Source organism: Rattus rattus, chromosome 1, assembly GCF_011064425.1.
Source record: "Rattus rattus isolate New Zealand chromosome 1, Rrattus_CSIRO_v1, whole genome shotgun sequence".
In the NCBI taxonomy this organism is placed as follows: domain Eukaryota; kingdom Metazoa; phylum Chordata; class Mammalia; order Rodentia; family Muridae; genus Rattus; species Rattus rattus.
The window spans coordinates 95937585-95944777 of NC_046154.1; positions in this window are offsets into that span (position 1 = coordinate 95937585).

Genomic DNA, 7193 nt, shown 5'->3' on the forward strand with positions numbered 1-7193 from the left:
GGTATAATATATAATATCTATTAGACTTTTTAATGGCTAAAGAAATATATTAGATTATCCTAAAGATAATTTAATGTTTAACATATATGGCATATAATGTAACATATATCTTAAAAAGAACTCCCATGGATCTAGGGAGATGGTGGTTCAGTGAGTAAAAGTGCTTGCTACCACACATGCTGAGGACCTTGCTTGAATTCCTAGCCCTCATGTGAAAAGTTTGATGTAGTCATGTTCTTGTCTATGACACTGGTACTGTGGGGACAGAGAAGGAAAGTCCATCCATGAGGCTTGACGGGCACCAGCCGACCTCCAGGCTCAGTGAAGACCCTGTCTCAAACGAATAAGGTAGATTGAGATAGAATAGGTCACTGAATGTCCTTTTCCAACTCCCAGCACATGCACCTGCGTATATAGGACACGTATATCATACAGCACAGCCTCAAAAACAGAACTCCCAGGTCCCACAATTCCAACACATGCAGCACAGAGAATAAATTTCCCATCCATTTGCTGAAGAAAATATACCTATGTGAGAAGAAAAAGAGAAAGAAAAGAAAGAAAGAAAAAAAGAAAGCTAGCCAGCCTTGTCACCTGTGAACCTAGATGCAAAACTGTATGCACAATGTAGTTCGTCCACCTCCGTGGTTTCCCAACTCCCAAATATTGTGACCCTTTAACAAGTTCTACTTCATAACCATAATTTTGATATTGTTATGAATCATAGGGCAAAATATCTGATATGCAAGATATTTAATATGTGACCCCTATGGTGGTCATGACCCACAGGATTCTAAGCAATGTTGTGTTGTGTATATTTTTGCTATTCATCAGTGTAACAGATTTTTAAATTTTTTACTATTTATTTTTATTCATTATGTATACGTGTGTGTGCTGGAGGTTGGTACCCACCGAGGTCAGAAGAGGCTGTCCAGATCCCCTGGAGCTGGAGTTACAGGGAGTTATGAGCCACACGACATGGGTTCTGGGAAGCAAACTCGGGTCCTCTGGAAGAGCAGTACATGCTCTTAACTGCTGAGCCAGCCCTCCAGCCCCTCACAGGAACATATTAAGGGAGACAAGCACAAGACTGTGAGTAGTCACACAAGAATGTCTCTTAGAAGGCAACAGCAACACACGATTTGGAGGCGAAACTTAGAAAACTAGAAATAGAAATTTCCCTAATTTGAAAAATTACAAAAATACAAAGCAAGCATCATACTTAGTGGTGAAGTGATAAACTAATTTCTTCACGGTCAACAAAGCCACCATCTTTATTTTAGATAGACCTTTCTGGAAAAGTAAACACTCTTAAATCACGAATGATGACATTTATTTAAAAAAAAAAAAACACTTAGGAAAACTAGAAGTTACTGAGAAGAAAGAAAAATTATCAAGACCATTATCATTACAAGATAAACTGTTACCTTTTTAAAAATGCAGTAATCGTGAGTTAATATGAATTTCAAAATCTAAGTTGAATGGGTATAGAGGAGCTCAACTATCACTTCTACAGATATCCATTTCGTTTTGTTTGGGGTTTTGTATGATTTTGTACGAATTATCACTTCTTCCATCCATGCCTGTCCTTGCAGAAAACCTGGGTTCAATTCCCAGTCCAAGTGAAGACTCACAGCGCAGCGTTAACTCCAATCCTAAGGATCCCATGCCCTCTCTAGCTTCCTCCGGACACTGCATGCTCATGGTGCATAGATCTAAAAATAAAGTACAACTTACCAAAGAATAAACCCTCTTTTTAAAAGATAGGTCTCTGTGACTCTAGTTGGCCAGAACTCAAAGTGCTCCTGAACCTCCTAAGCTCTGGGATTTCAACTGTGTGACACCTTGTCCAGCTCTCCAAAAGTAACTACAAGACCTCAATGGACAAATTCATAAAATGCGGTTTCTGTTGTTTTGTTTTGTTTAACCGGTTCTGTTGTTTGGGGGAAGGGAGGGGAAACAGGGCACAAAGAGGAAGGGAAAGGAAAACAAAACACCAGCAGCTTTTCCGCAGGAACTGGAACGTTGGCTTTGAAACATTCAAGAAAGAGCAAAAGGCCAGAGATGAACCTGGGCTAATCCCAGCACTCAGAAGGTGGAAGCAGAAGGATCGGTTGGTCAAAGCCATCCTCAACTACCTGACAAGGTCACAGCCGACCTGTACCCCGTGAGAAGATAAAAAGTAAGTTGAAAAGAAAATGGTCTATTGTACAGTGTCTGCAACTCACCAGGACCACTGATGCTGCCTCCTGGGGATCCCCAGAATCTCCAGGTGCCCAGTGGTCCTTTATGCTTTCCTCACACTGTGAGTCCCAACCTACGCAATGCTGATGTTGATTTAAAAAAAGGTTTAAATCATGCAAAGCTAAGAAATGTCTTGATAAACAACATCTAAATATGTGGAAAAGAAGAAATGTTCAGCAAACCAGAAAGAAATGCTCACCAGGCTTCCGCCAGACAGGCACACTCAGCCAAGACCAAAGATACTTCACAAGTGTAGACACGGGGCTATGTGTATCTTTCTGAGCTTAACTATTTTAAAGAAGCCCTAGTTCACTGAACGATGCACTACACAATTCTAGGCTCAGCATCTCAGTGGTAGAGCCCTTTCCTCCTATGGACAAGGCCCTAGGTTTGATCCCTGGTAGTGCAAGAAAAGAAAAAGTCATTTAAACTATTGCTGAACATTGATGGGGCTGGAGAGATGGCTCAGCGGTTAAGAGCACCAGCTGCTCTCCCAGAGGACCTGGGTTCTATTCCCAGAACCCACATGGCAGCTCACAACTCTCTGTAACTCCAGTTCTAGGGGATCTGACACTCTCACACAGACATGCATGCTGGCAAAACACCAATGCACATAAAACTAAATTATTAATTTTTAAAGAAGAATTAAAATGTGGCTGAGAGGGTGCATCTCAGTGGTAGTGCTTGCCTGGCATAGATCAGGCCCTCGGCTCACTTGGCAGCACTGTGAGAAAAAAATAAAGGTAAAAACTGTAAATGCATAGAAACAAGGGTACTGGAGATGTCCGAGTGGTAGCCATGGCTCTCTTCAAATGACAAGATGTCATCTTTTTCCTCCCCTTTTTTCTGTAGTTTCTAATTTTCTACAATGAACATGTATATCTTTTATAATCAAGAAGGGGGAGAAAAAAGTACTTTGTTTAACAACACAAACCCCTAATTTCAAAGATAAACACCAGGCAGTTGAAGGAAAAAAAAAACCCAGTAGGTATAAAAATAACTTCCCTAGGTTTGATCCTCAAACAGCGAGCTACAATCTCAGGAACTCTTTCTCCCCTGAGGTTTTCTGAGTCCCAAGTAAGAAAATTGGGCCAAATGTGCCTGTTGGATTAGATTGTTCCCTAGGCAGGTAGGAAAGAGAAAGCTTTTGCGCATTTAAGGAAAAGGCACACCAGGCCTTATTTTTAGATTTACTGTAATTCAGTCTCCTAAAGGACGCAATAGCCAAGTGAACTGGGAAGTTGGTTCTTCCTTTTCAGGCATCATAACTTGCTCTTGTTATTGTTGAGAGTGGAGTGCTTGCACACAAATCTGTGTGTGTGTCTATGTGTGTGTGCATGTGTGTATCTGTGTGTGGGGATATGTGCATGTATATGCTTGTATGTACACGTGTGTGCATATATGTGTATGTATGTATCTGCATGTATACAGAGGAGTATAACCTAGCCTCATCACAGGCAGAATTCCCTTTAGTTTATCTCACTGTCTACACTTCCCTCATTTGGTCCTAGCCCCTTTGTTGGCCTCACGGGTTACCGATTTCTCCAAAGGGAGATTAGCATCTCAAGTACTGATGCTAACAGCAGCAGCAGCGATGGTCAGCTGAGATGGTAGCCCCAGGATGTAGATACAGAAGCCAAGAGATGACCCGTCTGTGCTTTGTCAGAGACAGGGACCAACACACGAGACTGAACACAACAGTTCAGTTGTTTTCCCTGTACCTAGCCTCTAACCTTCAGCCTCTCTGTGGTATGTCACCTAACAGAATGCCAAAAGCCAGGTCCAGCACTCCATTCGGAACTCTCTTACAGTCTTCTATATAGAGTGGCACCTTCCTATATCCTAGAGCCCACAGGAGGTAGAGGCAGAAAGAGAAAGGAGTTCAAGACCAGCCTCTGCTACAGAGTGAGGTTTAAGCCATCTTCAGCTATAGAGACCTTGTATTTAGATAGATAGATAGATAGATAGATAGATAGATAGATAGATAGATAGATAGATAGAGATAGATAGAGATAGATAGATAGATAGATAGATAGATAGATAGATAGATAGATAGATAGATAGATAGATAGATAGATAGATAGATAGAATATAACCAGTTTAAGTTTTCTGTTGTGGGCCCAGACAATTTAGGTATTTAAGTGTACCAAAGAGACTTACATTATAATTCCACTGGGTAAAGGTCTAGTCGGTCAGAATTCTACTACATTAGGTCCAGACTGTAAGAGGACTCAACTCAAACCTCACCTCCATTGCTCACCCCCTAAGCTACATATACTAGGTATTCCAGAAATACATATAGAAAAGTAAAAACAAAAAAACCAAACAAACAAAATATAAATCACCAGTCCTTTAGGACCTTCAAAGAATGACTTTCAATCCTCCCCAAATAAATTTCAACTTTTCAGATATGTTTGGTTTCTGTCAACCCAAAAGTTGAAGAAAGCAAGCAAGTTGGGGGAACACAGTTCTGCTGCTAGAGCCTAGGCAGCCAGATGAATTCGCCCCACACTGTGGTGGGTTGGACTACGGTGGCTGCTGGTGCTCAGCCACCGACTCCACTGGGGCCTGAGTTTTGAGGAACCGCAGCCAAGTGCGCGCGCGCGCGCGGGAGGAGTGTGAGGATTGCCCTGTGTCCTCCGCTCCCCCACCACAGTTGTCTGGCCTGAATTTTTCTGGACAGCTACAGACTGTGCAGACACTATGTTCCCTGGATTTACAACTCCTTTTATAACGTTTTGGGTGAGGCCTGAAGCTTTACATGTACGGATGTTTCCTTTGATTGTCTTTAAGCGAAATGGGATTTCGTACCAGAGACCCAGCTGACACAGGAGAGGGACAGGCTCCAGAAAAGCATCAGAAAGTGCTGGCTACGTCCCTCTCAGCTTCCAACCTTGGCATCTCGGCCTGGGCCTAGGAAACAGGGGGGAAAGCTATCTTCTTAGAGTTGAAAGTTTATCTTAGAACTAGCTCTACATATCCCCAGACTTCAACAGCCCCCCAGATGCCCGGTTGAGCCGTTCTCAGCGGCACTGTTACTGTCTTGTTGTGATAAAATATATTGACAAGAGCAACAAAGGGGAAGGGGAGGTCGCTTGCTCCCGTGGGTGGATAGCACAGTCTTTTATGGCCAAGAAGGCGTGACAGGGGGATCTTGAGACGGCTGCTCATGTTACATACCCCGGCAGGAAGCAGAGAGGAATGAGTGCTAGCAGCTTTCTCCTTTTTTATACGGTCCAGGGAATGGTGTCACCCAGTTAGGGTGGGTCTTCCTACATCAATCAATCTAAGTAAGAAAACCCCTCACAGGGATGCCCACAGGCTTGTTTCTCTGGTATTCTAGGTTTTTCCAAGGCGACCCTATTAATCCACTGCGCTATCGATCCCCAGAAGGCAAACACTCTGAATTTGTAAATTCTCCTCCTCATCAAACCTCATTTTAACCCCAGTCCAAGTTTGAGATGCGTTTGTTTTCTCTTCTTTGTGTTTGTTTATGTTTTAGTTATTTATTTGGAGGGAGGGGGTGTGTATTCATCACAGCACATGGGGGGTGGGGGGCATGTCAAGAGGACAACTTTCAAAAGTTGCTTCTCTCTTTCCACCACGTGGGTCCCCAGGATTGAACTCAGGTCATCCGACTTAGCAGCAAATGCCTTTGCCCACGTAGCCAGCTCATCAATCCTGTCTTAGTGTTGCTGGTACAGAGTCTCATTCTAGTCCAGGCTGACCTAGAACTCCCTGCACAGGATAGGCTGCCTGTAACTCAAGGCAACCTACCGCAGCCTCACTCCTCACAGGCGTGAGCCACCACACCCACCTGCTCATAGTGCTTTCTGGGCCATTCAGGGATGTGGGACACTTCAGTTTGACCCCACATATTCCCAGCTGAGGACCTTCTTTGTGCTCCTGCTGGGTCAGCACCGAGAAGGTAAGACAGGAGGATTGCCACAAGTTCAAGGCCAGACAGATGCATAGCAAGACTCTGTCCCAACAAAAAGCAAAAGCAAATGAAACAAAACCAGTAACACTTACAGAACACAGCCCAGTATAGACAGATGCGGGGAGGGAGATGTAACCAGGGACTCAGAGGAGTGGTCGCATTTCCTCTGGAAGGCACAGGTGGCCATTACATAACTTGTGTCAGCTTTGCGAGACAGTCACTCCAGAGGACCAAAAATAATTTTGGATGAATTATAAATTATAACTCTTCTGAAACATTTCTATGTCTTTTCTTCCTTTTGTCCTTTCTTCCTTTTTTCCTTCCTTCCTTCTTCCTTTTTTCCTTCCTTCCTTCTTCCTTTCTTCCTTTCTTTCTTTCTTTTCCTGCCTTGTAAACCCTCAGCTGGGATCACTTCTTGGTGACTTGTATTTTTTTTGTGTGTCTTTCGATGACCATAAAGGTTTTATAAGGAGCTGAGTGTGTGGTGACTCACACCCGGAATCCTAGATTAAAAGGCAAGGACAGGAGGATTGCCTCAAGACTGAGGGAAGCCTGGGCTACATATCCCATGTAGCTAAGGATGACCTTAAATTTCTGACCCTCTTGTGACTGCTTTGAAAGTGCTGGGGTTGCTGACCTGTGCCACCACTTCCTGTGCTACCACTTCCCGTGCCACCACTTCCTGTTTACCCATTGCTGGGTACTGAACCCAAGGATTCATATATACTAGGTAGCCAACTGAGTTAACCCCCAGCCTCATGCCCTACTTTCTATGTACCCCTCCGGCTGGCACTTCTTCATTTTGCATAGACAGCTGCTGTCTAGCAACACTCAGCACAGCAGAAAAGCTAGTTGAGGTCAGCTGTCTTTAACGGGAAAAGACCTTGATTGCTTTACAGTGCTCAGGGAAAGGCAAGGCTGCCAGGGCTAGAACTACAGGAGAGAAGTTAAATTCTAACTGGGGAGAAAACTGCCAGTTGCTTGAGAGAGGGAGGGCCAGGTAGTAAGG